Raw genomic sequence first — 15,708 nt, forward strand, 5'->3', positions numbered from 1 at the left:
CACCAGAAATCCTCAGGCACAATACAGCCTGGAAAAGACAATGCTGCTGTGTTTGCTGTATTCACCAATTTTTGGTTTGATACTCAGCAAGTAATTTCTGCTCTGGGCACATGTTGGTCATAGCTGGGACAGTCATGATCAGGTAATGTGAGTTCACAGTCTACTGCTGGGAAGGCAGTTAATAGGACATGCAAACTTGCATGTGCTGCATATACTCTGACCACTGCTGAGGGGCATAAGGAGGAGACACTGGGAACATGGTGGTGATTACTCCATGCCAGAGGATAATTCCCAGCTGATTTTCTGGCATGATAAATTAATAAGAGTTTAAATAATTTTTGACACATTTCATAGCTCCATCATATATAACAAAAGGAAATTCACAGCAAGTGTCATATGTTCTTCAGCATATTTTGCAGCTGAGTTACACTAGTGAGTAAATTTACTGGAAAAAAAGCTTTGATTAAAAAATAACACAATCAAAACACAACTACTGTTTCTAATCCTGCAATCAGATCCAGTGTGGCTAGCAGATCCCATTGCACGTTGGAGGCTAAAATTATAATAAATGTAATTGTCCAAATAAATCAAATTTTAAGGAATTGTAGATTCGTATTTTCTCTTCACCAAACCCTTTGGTGCAATAATCACTTTATAGCAAATAATTTTCCTGCAGTGTCTAATAAAATATTGCTCCATGTTCTACTGTAAACCAGACTGTTGACCATGCTTGGATACTGTTCATGTTTAGCTTGTTCTGACTTAATTAAGGTTCTTATTTGCTGTATTGGGTTAAGGTCAGGGCTCTGAGGATGTCGTGCCAATTAGTGCCCTTGATTATTCTTTTTTGCTTAAATTGCCTCTGCACAGGTGAGAAGAAAGGTTTGCATCATTATCCTCTTGATAAATGAGCCCACAGACAAGCAGCTATTTTCCAGAAGGAATCCCGTTCTGTACAAAGGTGGTGAAGAGAAGGGTGAAGCAGAAAAGGTATTCACAAAGGTTTGTTTGGAATATAACTTGCATATTGACCTTGATGACATTTGCAACCCTTTTTATTCATTTCCCACCAATATCTGTACAAGTGATTTGGTTTGTTTGTTTGCAAGAAAGTTTGTGGAAAGTTAAATTCTCACAATTACTCATACAAAAATGTGTTTACACAAATGCCAGTGCTGGAAGTGTTATCATGGTCTTCTCAGAATCTCTTTGGTTTTTTTCCCAGTGTATGGAATTTCTAGCCCATCAGGGATAGTCAAAATGAATAGTCGAGGAGCAAGGCATCAGCTGAAATATCTTGAGTGGGTGAGTGAGTCTCTCTGTCTTTCTCACACACATAATAAAAAATCTTAACAGAATTTTTTTAAAAAATGAAAGGGCCAGATTCATTCTTATGGACAAAAAGGGCATAGGTCGTTGAAATTTTAAAATCAAAATATTTTTCAAAAAAATTAATTTTGTCAAAATCTAAACATTTTGAAAAAGGTGTTGATTTTCACAAAATTCAGTATAAAAGAAAAAGAATTTAAGCAAAGCATTTCAATAATCTCAAAACATCCTGTTTGACATTTTCAGGATGGAATGTTTCCATTTTTCATTTCATTTCTAAACAACTAATCAAAACAAAATTCTTTCTCTCTCTCTGTGTATATATTTTAAAATGTTAAAATCAGAATTAAATATTTCAGTTTTATCTACATTTAAATGATTTGATCAGTTAGAAATGATTTATATGATAGAAATGCAGTTAGTTGTTCATTATTATTATGGGTCTCTGCAATAGATGTGCATGGAACTTTACAGGTAGGCAGAAGCCAGGCAGTGGAAATGAAACCATCTTCTACTTTATCTGCAACATGGATCTTCCTTTGCACATTTGACAGTAGAGATGATCTCCCGTTCTTCACTGCTGATCAATGTTCAATTAATACCTGAGTCGGGGTTACAGCTAACCTATTCACAAATTAATGTTCCAATACAGTACAATTTGTACAGAAGTTAGTCCTCATTTGTCATTTCAATGTGGTGTCTGAGGAAAAACTAGAAATTCCCTTTTGATAGCAAGCAATATATGGTAGCAAGGTTATCCCTGTTACAAGCTGCTAAATCATTTTAAATTAGAATAAAAATCATCCCAGGAATGCCTCAAGTCTTCATAATTCTCTTGAGTTCTAATACTTATACTGAGGCTCAGAAACAGTGCAAGGAGGGTAAGAGTTCCACATTAGACTCCCTTCTCCTCAGAAAACAACAGAGGCCCATCTGTATGGTTAGGGCTTAGTGGGTTGAGTATAGGAACAGTCACTCTTGCTGGCATATTTCTCTCCTAACCAGCTGGATTTCTGAATGCAAATGAGTATGGAAGTCAATGTTGCAACAAAAGCACTAACCCCATCAGTGAGTTCTACTCTGCTTAGAAGGGGGTGAATGGGGATAAATTAAATGGTCACTAGGGAAGTAGTCAATGACTGAATGGCTCTTGAGAGAGCTGTGCTGCCAAAAGTGAGGAAGAAGGCCTGAAAGAGCAGGGAAGGGAAGAAAGCCATACCCAGGAAAGGTCTGGAATTCATGGAGCTCTACTGTGCTTTCCCTGCAAATCCTTGGGCTTTGCATTGTTGGCAGACTATACACTCTAGTCTCCCAGACTACAAATCTCTCCACTTTGAAAAGAGGGGAAGAGAGATGGTTCCATTCCCATTAGGTGAAACTCATGAGATTTGAAGGGCAGCGTTTCCCCTTTCCATGGGTTTGAGACCTGACATCATTAAGATAAGCCAAGGGGTGTGCAAAAAATATACTTGTCCAGCCTTCTCCCTGGTGTCTTCACATCTGTGGAGGCTGTTATACCCGAGTTATTCCACCATAAACTTGCAAGAACATTTTCTCATGACTTGCTCTGTATTTTAAGCCAGGATAAAGAAGAGGGGAATCTGGCAGTTTTTTTGAGAGAACTGCAGATTCGTTCCTCAGCTATGCGCATTTTATAAATCCAGAATGTGTCACTCATTTTAAAAGACCGCAACCACTTTATTTTCTGGGTATGGTTTATTTGTAATTTAATTCAGGGGAGAAATATGCCATAGTCAAAAACAGAACAAACTCTGTGAGTTGGTCCTGAGTTTCTGCTAGAGTGGTAGCTCAAGATGGTACAGCAGCTGGCCAGTCTGTTGATGGGGTAGGGTTGCCATGTGTCCAGTTTTTGACTGGAATGCCCTGTTGAAAAGGGACCCTGGCGGCTCTGGTCAGCACCACTGACCAGGCCATTAAAAGTCCGGTTGGTGGTGCAACGGGACTAAGGCAGGCTCCCTGCCACTGTGGCTTCGCACGGGTCCCGGAAGCAGCAGCATGTCCCCGCTCTGGCTCCTACACATAGGGGCAGCCAGGGGGCTCTGCACACTGCATCTGCCCCAAGCCCCAGCTCTGCAGCTCCCATTGGCTGGGAATCCCCGCCTGGCTGTGCATAGAAGTCGGAGGGGGAACGTACTGCTGCTTCCAGGAGCTGCCTGAGGTAAGTTCCGCCTTGACCCTGCACCCCTGACCTCCTCCCTTGCCCCAGCCCTGATCTCCCTCCTACACACCAAACCCCTCATCCCCAGCCCCATCCCATAGTCTGCATCCACAGCCAGAGCCCTCACACACCCCCACCCCCTGCCCCAGCCCAGAGCCCCCTCCCGCACTCCAAACCCCTCATCCCCAGCCCCACCCCAGAGCCCACACCCCCAGTTGGAGCCCTCATCCCCCCCCGCTCCCCAATCCCCTGCCACAGCCCTGATCCCCCCCCGCCCTCCGAACTCCTCAGTCCCAGCCTGGAACACCCTCCTATACCCCCAAACCCCTCATTCCCAGCCCCACCCAAAGTCTGCACCCCAACCCCTTGGCCCAGCCTGGAGTTCCCTCCCATACCCTGAACCCCCATTTTTGGCCCCATCCTGGAACTTGCACCCCCAGCCCAGAGCCTGTTCCCCTTCCCACACCCCAACCCCCGTCTCAGCCCAGATCCCCCTCCCATACTCTGAGCCCCTTAGCTCCATCCTCCAGCCTGGAGCCCCCTCCTGCACTCCAAACGCCTCATCCCTGGCCCCACTCCAGAGGTCGCACCCCCAGCTGGAGCTGTCACCTTCTCTTGCACCCCAACCCACTGCCTACCCAGCCCAGAGCCCCCTCCCACACCCTGAGCTCCTCATTTCTGGCCCCACCCCAGAGCCCGCACCCCCAGCCAGAACCAGCCTGGTGAAAATGAGTGAGTGAGGGAGGGGAGAGAGAGTGACAGAGGGAGGTGTGATGGAGTGAGCAGGGGGAGGGGCCTTGGAGATGGGGTAGGACAGGGGCAGGGCAAGGGTGTTCCGTTTTGTGTGAGTAGAAAGTTGGCACCCTATTGATGGGGTATAATTTTTCATATACAGTTTAGTAGTTTTATTTTCAGGACTAGATTTCTTGTGTGTGAATGATTTTCTCTCTCTTTGCTAAGTTTGTGGCTAGTTACAATTACACATTTACTGACAAATTAATATTTTCTCTTGGCATCAGCCTTATGTTTATTTTGTTTAGATATGCAATGTTTTATTTGCAGCTTTTGTGTATTTCTAATCATTTATCTCCATTACATAGTTCCTTGTACAGAGAAATAAGACGAGAAAGAAAATATGTATTCAATTATGTATAATGAACAATAGGCTTGATTCTTTGTAGGAGTTCTCACTTTGGGAATCTTTGCCACTGTTTTGGCTGATCTCTGTTAGTTTTCTTCAAACAGATTGATTCTCTTAAGTGTGTGAAGGAAAGAACATTTGGGCAATATGATCTTTGCTATTCTTCTGTAATTATCTTGTATCGGGTTTTGTGGTTTTTTTTTCAGGCTCTAGTGGGGTTTTTTGCAGATCCCTCTGTGGGAAGTTACATCAAAGGATATTATTACTTCATCTACTTCAATACATAATTATTGGATATACTGTGAAAAAGTCCCTGGAGCTTCTCACTGTGATTAGATTGTCCTTATTATACAGTTTCGGTAATAGAGACAAAAATAAATAACTTTGGAGGAGAGACACTTACTGGCAGTAGGTGGCCCTGATTGTGCAGTTTTTGAAGCATAAAGAAACATCCAGGATACAATCGGATCACTCTTTATGTGCTGCAGTAGGCACAATGGTTTTAATTTCCCTTTCTAGCTAGCACAGTGTATTCAGAGCTGATTTTATACATAATTTATTCAAGTGGCTAAAGGCTTCCATTTGGCTATCTGCTGCACGAATTACCCCATCAACACTTTTCCCATCTTGCTCATTATACTTTGGGGCCAAATCCTGGGTGTTGAGAGCATTAAACACCTTCCTGACTTGACCTTGTGACAAGAATAGGATCCGTGCAGCAGGAGGGAAACATCACAAACATCAAACAGAAACAAACAAACAAATAAAAAAAAACCCACTACTCATTTCCAAGGCTTGAGGTTTATATTGAGAATTCTTTTAGAATCAAAAGGGCACACAAATCTTCAGATGTCTCTCATCATGTTTCCTGAATACAGCTTTAATCCTCAACCATAAAGCTATATAAAAAAGGCAGCTCTCCTACTTCTAGAATTCCCTGTCATGGCTCATAAATACCAAACACCCACCTCTCCTTTTTCTGAGAGCAACCCAGCACCTTCTTTTAAGGTTCTGAGCCTAACTAAGCTCAGCTGTGCCTAATCCCTGCAATTCAAGGAAACATTCCAGCTAGGACATTTTGCTGGGAGTTAACCCTAAAAATCAATGCTGTTGTCTGACTCAGCATGATCTTCTCCTACAGGTACTATAGGGTAGGCAGGCCATTCACCTAGTTTTAAACCAGACAGGCTTCTTTTTGGGTGATACATCCGCCGTCCAGTACTCGGAGGAGGAATGCAATTTTGAAGAGTGTGCTGCTCAGCCCTACACTGGCATGATCTTGCATGTACTGTGCATGTGAGTTCATGCCAGCAGGAGCCAAGTGGCACACTCTTCAAAATGGCATCCTCTATGTGGCTTGACATCATGCACATGGTGTGAACAAGGTCACAGCAGTAGGGGAAGGCCCACACCATTGCTGGAAGTATTGGAATGTCAGGTATTCAGGGAATGTGTGAGTGGCCACCCTAACAAACTATGGGGGTTAGGTGCATCAGAGCTGTGGGACATAGTCTGGGAGCACTGATGACCTGTACCTCACTCATGCTAAATGTGGTGTGTAGATTGTTTTTTAATTTATTGTCAATATTTTTTGTTGAATGCATTGCAGGGGATCTGTTTCATTTGCAAAGAGTGAAGCTGAATGCAGGTTAAGTTAAACAAGTAGAAATTTATTAAACTCTGTAAACTGGTCTCTCCATGTGACTGTATTACTTCCAACTACCTCCTTTTTCAGTTCCCCTGATGTCTGGTCAGTAACAGACCTCCAGAGAACATGGGGCCTCTGATTCCATGATCATGAAACAGGATCCCATAACCATTGACCTAGAACCCTATGCAGCTGTAAATATAAGCCATCCCCCAGAGAATTCTTCCATTGCAGTGCTGACTGTATACCAAGTGCAGAGCCAACTTCACCAGCGCTGTGCAGCCAACACTGCAGTCACAAGTGAAGGGAGCTTTCTGGGGTAGGCAGAGGCAGGGAAGCCAACAAGTCTTGACCAATGGCCAGTGCAGTCCCTCACCCTGATTACTCTACACCATTACCAAGCTGCGTGGGAGGCACAGGGACAGCCCTCAGGCAAGGGTTAAAGCAAAAGGCAGTTGTGACCCTAACAACATCCCCATGGAAGAGGCTATGGAGGCTCAGTGGTATCTGGTAGTAAGTTTCAGCTGGCCTGACCCAGTTCAGTGTACCCCCACTGGTTAATGTATCTAAAAGGCTTAATGTGAGATATCAATAGAAAACAAATAACATACTGATCATTAATATTATTGCATGGTGTATGTATGGAGGACAAATTAAAAATTACAAACATTTTGGGAATTGTGTTCTTAAAGTGTATCTGCCAGGCAAGGCTGAAGTTACTCCACCATAGACAAAGGAATGTGGTTCTGCCATCTGGAAGGCATTTTCCCAGTACACAAAGAGACAATGTGAATGCAAATTACACAGAAGGTAAACAGGACTATCAAGACAGCAGCGGGGGAGAGGGGGAGACTGCAGGAAACAGATCAATCTGCATTTTAGCAAACACCAGCAGGGGAAGAAGCAAGCATGAAACTTCCTTCACCAAGAGACTCCATGTCAACTTCCTCAAACCTTGAATGAACTTTACTTTAAGGGCTAACCTACAGAAGAATTCATTTAAGAGGTTCACTGTACAAAGCAAGAGGCAAATAACCCCAAGTTATCTTTCACCTAAGAAGACAAATGAACTGAGTACTTTGGACTTTGTGGAAGTTCCTAACCAAATGGATGCTCAGCCATCTTGCTGTAAGGTGGATTGGTAAGGAAACTACCTTGAACAAAGTCTGTAGCTTGTTGTGTTAAGCCTTAGCTTCTGGAAAGCATTTTTCACTTTTATTTGCTGGTAGCAATTCCTAACTGTATCCTTTATAAACTCAAAAGCCTGTTTCAATTTCATTAATAAACTTGTTTTACTTTTAATCTAAACCAGCCTAATGCTGTGTTTGATTTGAAGTGAATGTTAAATCCAATTAACGTGGCAAACTGCTGGGTATTGTATCTTCAAAGGAACAAACAAACCTTAATATCTCTCTGGATAGCCCAGGAGAGGGCTGGACATTGTGGATCACATGGTTTTGGGAAAATTCTGTACTGGGATCACTCCTGTTTAAGGTAACTGGGTGATAGAGAGTAGAGAGGGCTGTTGTGTTGTAGACAGGCTGCTGGGATCAGAGCGCTGAACCAAGCCTGCATAGCACACAGACACTCAAGACACTGCATGCTTGTCTGCTGGCTGGAAGCATCCAGACAAGAGAACCCAGCAGCAAAGCATCTTGAGACACAACCCCTTACTGGTCCGGATTGCACCCCAGAACATGACAGTAGTGAAGGGAGGAGAATTCTCCTTTCTCTGCTAAAAGCAGATGGGAGTTTCCCCTTCTCTCCCTGCCTTAGGTAAGCAATGCTCCTACACAGCTCTCCCACTTGGCTAGTTCAGAGAGAGGTCCTCAGCCTGCTTCCATTTACTTTAATCATTGCCCAAAGGGTATGTTAAACTACTCTCTCCTTCCACCAGTACTCACTGAGGAGATGCAAACTGCCTCCCTTCCATCTCTATGTTACTTGGTGCCTGTGCAGGGGTAAATCTGGCTCCTAGAGTCCTGATGCTTTTAAGAAGTTCTGTAAGGCCTAGAGAAAATTTTGCTCCCTTCAGCAACAGGATAGACCTCTTATCTAGCTTTGCTGTTTTTGAGCAACTTTCAGCACCTCACCTACAGCTGGCTTGAGCTTCTTCCAGCATGTCTGTGACAAGTGCTTTCTCCACTCATTGTTAAATCAGGGTGGAAGATGATTTAGGAGTCAGTATGAGACATCGAGACACAGCACAATATTTTATGTGGGGTGTTTGTTTGACTGAAGGATGTACTTAATGAGTTGAGAACTTGCTGTCCTCTCTCTCTCTAAATACTATTATAAATAAAAATACAGTGAATGGCGATGTGATTTGCAGGAAATTTGTAACAGTGTGTCTTTTATTTGTATTGTGACAACGGCAAAGGCCCAAATTAGGAGTGGGTCACCAATGTGCTAGGCACTTTACAAACACCTAGCAGGATGTGATCCTTGACTATGTTCAACCCATGTGAAATATACAGGAGAGATATGGAGGCTGCATGTACTGTCACTAAATGTGCAATTATCCAAAGCAAGACTGAACTTTGCTATTTTTCATTTATTGTTATTAATTATTTGCATTTCAGTGGAATCTAGTGGACCAACCAAGATCAGGCCCATTATAATAGGTACTTACAAGTGAGACAGCATGGTCTAGTGAACAGAACATTGGAATGGAACTCAGGAGACCAGTATTCTATTCTCTGCTTTGCCACTGACAGGCTGGGTGACCTTGGGCAAGTCACTTCACCGTTTTGTGCCTGTTTCTTCATCTGTAAAATGGGGATAATGATACTGACATTCTTTGTGAAGAGCTTTTGAGTTCTACTCATGAAAGGAATTATAATTATATTAAGATCACATAGAAAGAGACAGTCCTGTGCAGAGGAGTTTACAATATAACTTGACAAAAGGGAGGAAGAAGGGGAGAGAAAATAGGCACAGACTGTTCACAAAAATAGTCACAAGAATTTTTTTATACTGCAAAAAATGTTCCCACCCATTTTCCCCGCAAACAAAAGTGTCTGAAACAGTTTTAATCAAACTTTCCATAAAGCTCAGAAACAGAGCCTAATCATTTTCAGCATCAGAAGTGAAAGCTACAGAAAGTTGAGTGAATTGTAGAGATTTGCAACCTTAACAACTGTAGTTCTTACTTCTCCTGTTATAATACAGTGCAAACATAATATTTTGAGATGGGCCTAAGACCAACCCCCACAATCACAATAACCCTGAACTTCTGGAGGCCCTGGAGTCCCAAAATGGACCCAGGTCCAAATTTCATTGCTGCTTATAGCTCTAAAACTTATTGAACCAAAAATCAAGCTAGACCTGAACATGTTAAAAACTCTGAAATTTGGGGAAATTCACATGTAGCAGTGAAATCAAAAGTATTCTTGAGTTTGTTATAGAATTATTATTTTACAGGAAAATTATGCAGAAAGACAGTCCCACGCTTTTAGGCAATAGGTATGACAGATTCTTTTGGGGGTCATTGTGCAAATGGCTCAAGGGCTATTGTACTTGTATATGCACACACTTATTGGGTTTGCCATTCCACTAAGCTGAATCAGTGGGGGAAAATAAGTAACCAACCACAAAACCACATTCTAGGGAAAGTGAAAGATCAACATACAAATGGTAGTAACAAAGGACTCAGACAACTGACATGCTGAATCACAGGTTTCAGAGTAGCAGCCGTGTTAGTCTGTATTCGCAAAAAGAAAAGGAGTACTTGTGGCACCTTAGAGACTAACAAATTTATTAGAGCATAAGCTTTCGTGAGCTACAGCTCACTTCATCGAATAGTGAGCTGTAGCTCATGAAAGCTTATGCTCTAATAAATTTGTTAGTCTCTAAGGTGCCACAAGTACTTCTTTTCTTTTTGACATGCTGAAGTGTTCAGTCCTGCTCTGTGAGGGTGCACAGGGTAGCATGTACAAGCTCAAGGTGCTAAAATGGACAAGGAGCAGAGGAGAATGCACTCATACATTAATGCCAGACCTCCTGCACTCATACTTTAATGACAGCCCTCTTGCGCAGCCTCAAAACTACTCCTGTTAAGTAGGAGGAGTAAGGCCTAGAAGGTGAGCACATAGGTATGTGCTATATTTATATACTGAGGACCTCACTTCAGTCCATATCTTTTCAGACAGGCTTACCCACCACAAGCATTCTGCCCATTTTTTTCTTACTCTGTATTTGAGAGCGAGGGGCTTCAGACTACTATGCATCATGCAGGACTATTCCTAGAGCAAAATTTTCACATGGCCACTGATTTTTGCCTTCATCTCTTCTGAGGTTGCCAGCTAGAGATTCCTTGGGACTTAATTTCAAGAATACTGAATTGAAGCGTATGGGAGTAATTGGTGCTCAGCACCTCTGAATATCAGACCTAACATGTCTCTATTTGGGCACCCCCAAATTAGTGGCTATTTAGAACACTTGGGCTGTAGTGCTTAACTTTACTCATGCCCATGGGCAGTCTATGGTAATATGTGTGCTAGAGCAGAATATCCTGGCATTTCTTTCTGCACACTACCCAAAGACTGTCAGGATCAAGTCCAAAGCGCACGTAGACTCTAATTCTGTAGTTACATACATTACTGACATGTGCTGAAAGAAAATCAAAGAAAAGCAATATGTCTAACAGTCATTTTAGAGAGGATTGTGAAAGATATTTCATTTTTTAAAAAAGCTAAATCACTAATTACTTTCTCAGACACAAATTGACAGAAAATTATTAAAGTCTAAACAACAAAATCTGATGGATCATCTGGGAAACAGTTTTCCTGGTTGGTTATTTATGTTATTACAGGATGAATAGTCAATAATTATTCTGCAACACACTTTTCATATGATTTGACAGAACATGCAATTAGTCAGTAATGATGAAATAGCAATAAAATAGTTAGCAATAGTGAAACAGTAATGCAATGAATGCCTTGTATTTATATTTCTTGCAATAGGATAACAGTTTGCAAGTTTAAATATTTCATTTCCAGCTCTCAAATTTTAACCCTTAATTTGAAAGCATTTTTTAGCTATCAGTGTTTCCAGATGCTTTAGAAGCCACAATCCTGCAATTGCATCTTCATGGATGTGATATTATTGGTGATCCACCCTCACATTGCTGTTTGAAGAAACAGGGTCTGATGTTTTAATGACTGCTTGAATCACTCTTGATTTGATGTTTTCTTTTTTGAGTGTAGTAAAACTCTTTTGGGGTAGATTGTGGTACTTTCACAAATTGCATGAAAGAATTTGTGAAGAACTTTAAAAAATGCTACAAGATCTTTAATGTCTGCCTATATATCCACCAGAGAGGAGCATTAGGAATCTCAATTTAACTTCTCATATGGCCTCTGACTATGTAGCATCCTATAGATCAGCAGTTCTCAACCTGCAATCAGCACACAGCTGTGGCCCATATAACAGCCTCAGGGCCATACAAGTAGAATATATATTGTGAAGCAGCCCACATAACACACAGAGAGCTACATATGCAGCCCACAATGATAAATAGGTTGAGAACCACTGTTGTAGATGGATATTGCAGTGGCATCATTGGCAAAACTTGGAACGACCCTCTTGGGGATAGCATAGCCCTCCTTAGTAGATCTGTAACATTCCCCTAGGAAACAAAAGTAATGAGAACAACCCTGCTTAAAAAACAATAAAATCAATGAATTATTGTAATTCTTTCATGCAGTGTGTTCTGTTTAGCTTGTTTAAATGGAGCCCAGAGATAGGCACATTATAGGTTTATAGGACAGACAGAAGAAATGAAATCAAATATCTTCAACGTGCTTGTTTTTCTATTCCTCGCTGAAGGTTAAATATTTTTTCAGAGGCATTGGTCTGGCCCAAGAGTATACCTAGCTAGGAGCTTGAACTGCCACAAAGTGAAAACAGTACATAGTATTGAAACCAAACAAAGACAATCAATATAGACTCTTACTTTTCTTCGTCAAGGTTGCTAAAATATGTTGCCCTTTTCTTTTAATTCAATAATCTTTACAATTCCTGACAAAAGGTTAGAGGTGAAGGTTATCAAATAACAAATTGCTATAACACAACAATGTCACAAACTCCCTGTAGAATGCAACTCTAGACATTCGTCACCCAGGATCAATTTTTCATTAATCTCTGTAAATGATTTTAAGCCTTTTCTTCTAAGTCTAAAGAGGATTTTTTTTATTACTTACCAGAAGATGGAGCTCTTTTAATAAACCACATTTTCTGGATGACATTTAGAGAAAAATGCAAATAAATTAAATTTAAAAAATGAAACATTTTAAGAATTATTTCCTTTTGTTTTTGCCTAGAGCTTGACAAATATATCTCAAAGCAGGCAAAGTTTCTTTTTGGCTATTCTACATCTGAAAAATAGTTTTAACATATTACACCACCATTTCCAGATTATATATCAGTTTTAATCTTATGCTTTTATCTCTCTTCTGCCTCCTACATTACCCTATTGTCCCCAAATGGGCCCTTGAGTTATATGCACTTTTTGCTCCCAGTTTCATCAGTATTGAGCTGGAGTAACTGCATCATTGGAACCAACAGAGTTATACTACTGCCAAGATGGAGTAGTTTCACTGAAGTCGGAGTTACTGCTGTAAATGACAGCAGTATCTTGCCTACATTCTTTATAAAGAAAAGACCAGTTCTCCCTGTGCATCATTAGCTAGTGCTCCTTTAGCGCAAACTGTCAACACAACAGAATACAAGCATAAAGTTTACATTTTAGGAATACGTTATGTAGCTTAGAAAGTGTTTTAGAGAAGTTGATGTTATTGTAAGAGTTTAAAAGTAATGTCATTATTCCACTTAAAAAATTAAATGACCTTTCCAGTATCCTAGCAGCATATTCTGTCAATCCACTCTGATTGTAATCAGTAGCTATCTGTATATAAAATACATTAATGTGTGTGATCATCTATATTTCTCACTGAACATGTGAATCACATTGGAAGGGTTTGAAAGTAATTTAAACCTGAACATTAGATTAAAAAATAAATAAAAACAAAACCATTTTTATAACTCTCATCCTGGAAAAAAATCATAGACGAGTTTGGATTTCCATGGGGATTAATGAAAAGGATAGCATTTGTATTTTTTCTGTATTTTATTTTAGTATAAATCAAAATATAAAAATTTCTACTCTGAGGATTACATTACACAGCATTTAATAGTCATAGCACTAGTTTAATGCTATACCTTTTCAGCTTTGTATTATGCCTTGACTGTCCTTAGAGGGTTTTTCAGAACTTTACTGTTCACCATATGTGAACATCCACATTTCCACAGTCCACCAATCCGCATTTAATTATACTTTATTGAAAGCTGTACAGTAGTTATAGGTTTGAACTTTTCTCTTGCCGCGGTCTTCTGTTGTCCTAAAAATATCACACATCTTTAAATACTTAAAGGTAATTTACTGAGAACTGGAGAAATGACACATACTGCATTGTCTATACTCAAATATATTTTCAGAACCATTTTCTTACATTTCCTTGGCTTTAGGTCACGTGTGTTTTCAGAATAGAAATGGGAGCACTGGACTCACAGTGTATACTTACTTGATAGTAAATGTGTCTATGGACACATGCCAGACAGTTCATCAGAAATTTAGGTGCTGGATTTTCATAAATGATGATGATACATAATGTTGACAGGTAGAGTGGGTATATTACTACTTAAGGCCTTTATTACTTATGGATTTCATATTTGTGCTGATGCATCATCTTGTGATGTCTTAAAACTACATTGCATCAATCTTCTTGCAGTTACACAGTATTATTTATTGTGTTGTGTAGTTGAGGCTTTTTTGTCAATGGTGTTTTAAGTCTTACTGGGAAGAGAATAGGATCAGAATTTCTGACGTCTAAGCCCTTATACAAGCACCTTGTCCCCCAACTCCAGACTAGAAGTATCTTACAGCATGATTAGCAGATGGATTAGACATGAGATTGTATGCTGGGAAATATAATACAAACAGGAATTAGATAAAAACAAAGTACTCTTATTGGAAGGCTGCAATATAACACAACTTTATTTCTTAGAATTCAGAACACACAAGAACCCGCAAACACAGAGAGAAAAAAAGAAGGTTGCTCCTAAAACAGAGAGGCACATCTCACTCCACCTAACTTGAGGATGCCTGTTTTCAGATTGATTATTGCTAGTTCTAGATCACATGCTTTTCTACAGAGCCCCCAAGCCTGCAAACATGACCAGGAAAACCGCCTGAAATGTAAAGTGGCAGCCTACAGTTTTAACAGAGAGTTTTCAATACATCACAGATTGTCAATATGAAGACTGGCTATTACAATGTTTGTGGCATTCCTTTTTACAGTTCTCCCACTTCTCTTCAGGAATGCTGCTATTACCTTGCATAAAAATAAATGAAAAGTAACTAGTAAAATTCTCTTGTTTACTATTATTTTTGATCTTACATCAAGGGAAATCAACTTGAACTCTACTTAACTTCAGAAAATTGAGTTAAATACAGTTTTGGCTACTACAAATGCTGAAGCCACATCTGACAATTGTTATGGTTTTCTCCTACACATTTTCTTATTTTTAAGCATGTTTTTTCTCATCAAATGCTGTGTTAAGGACCCACGTGGACAAAAAAGTAAACTCGCTACTTGGCAATGTAGGGGAAACAGTGAGAATGTTCTACAAATGTGCAAAATCAACTAATGGGGATGAGGGTGGACATGGGAAACAAGTTTTTTCTAAGGCCTTGTCTACCACATAAATTTTAGCACTTTAACTATACAGGTATTTAAAGTGGCACAAGTCCCCCTCCCCTCCCCCCATGACCCCAAGTGAGGATACAGTTATACCAGTATAAAGGTGCTTGTCCTGGTACAGCTATTCCTGTACAGGAAGGTAAATAAGGTATACAGGTATAAGGAACTTTTATTCTGAAATAGCTGTGGACACAGTTGAGTTTGTACCAGTATAAATATTTCAGTTAAAAAAAAAAAGGATCAGAAGCCCAGTATACCTGGAGTTAGCATGTAATGCTCTCATGAAAGACCAAGTGTTGTCATAGTAGGATCTTGTGCCTCTATAGATTGTCAGTTTTTCCGTGAGGGTGTTGTTGATTAGGTCAGTTAGCTAATCAAAGAATGAGGGGGCAAAGTAGATTTCCATTTTTGTAAAATGATCCTTTTGGCTACTCTATGTGCTGCAGCAATCAATTTCCTCGCATTACTTGATCAGGGTACATCATCTACTATGCCAAAAACCCAGAGGACTGATGTAGGCATACCAGGGGTGGCAGGTTTGTAGAAATTTTGGTGGTGCCCAGAACCCACCCCACCCCAACTCTGCCCCTCCAGACTCCACGCCCCACCTGCCTAAGGCTCTGGGAGGGAGTTTGGGTGGGGGGAGGAG

At 40.6% G+C, this 15,708-nt stretch overlaps 1 long non-coding RNA gene across 1 annotated transcript; it reads left to right on the forward strand.

The window, feature by feature from the left end:
- The first annotated feature begins 875 nt into the window (after positions 1-875).
- Positions 876-7,653, forward strand: LOC119844401. The gene is made up of 3 exons (XR_005289242.2): positions 876-1,002; positions 1,226-1,305; positions 6,990-7,653. It is a non-coding gene; the product is annotated as an uncharacterized LOC119844401 (long non-coding RNA).
- Positions 7,654-15,708: the final 8,055 nt, after the last annotated feature.

This window comes from Dermochelys coriacea, chromosome 1, assembly GCF_009764565.3.
Source record: "Dermochelys coriacea isolate rDerCor1 chromosome 1, rDerCor1.pri.v4, whole genome shotgun sequence".
NCBI lineage: Eukaryota > Metazoa > Chordata > Testudines > Dermochelyidae > Dermochelys > Dermochelys coriacea.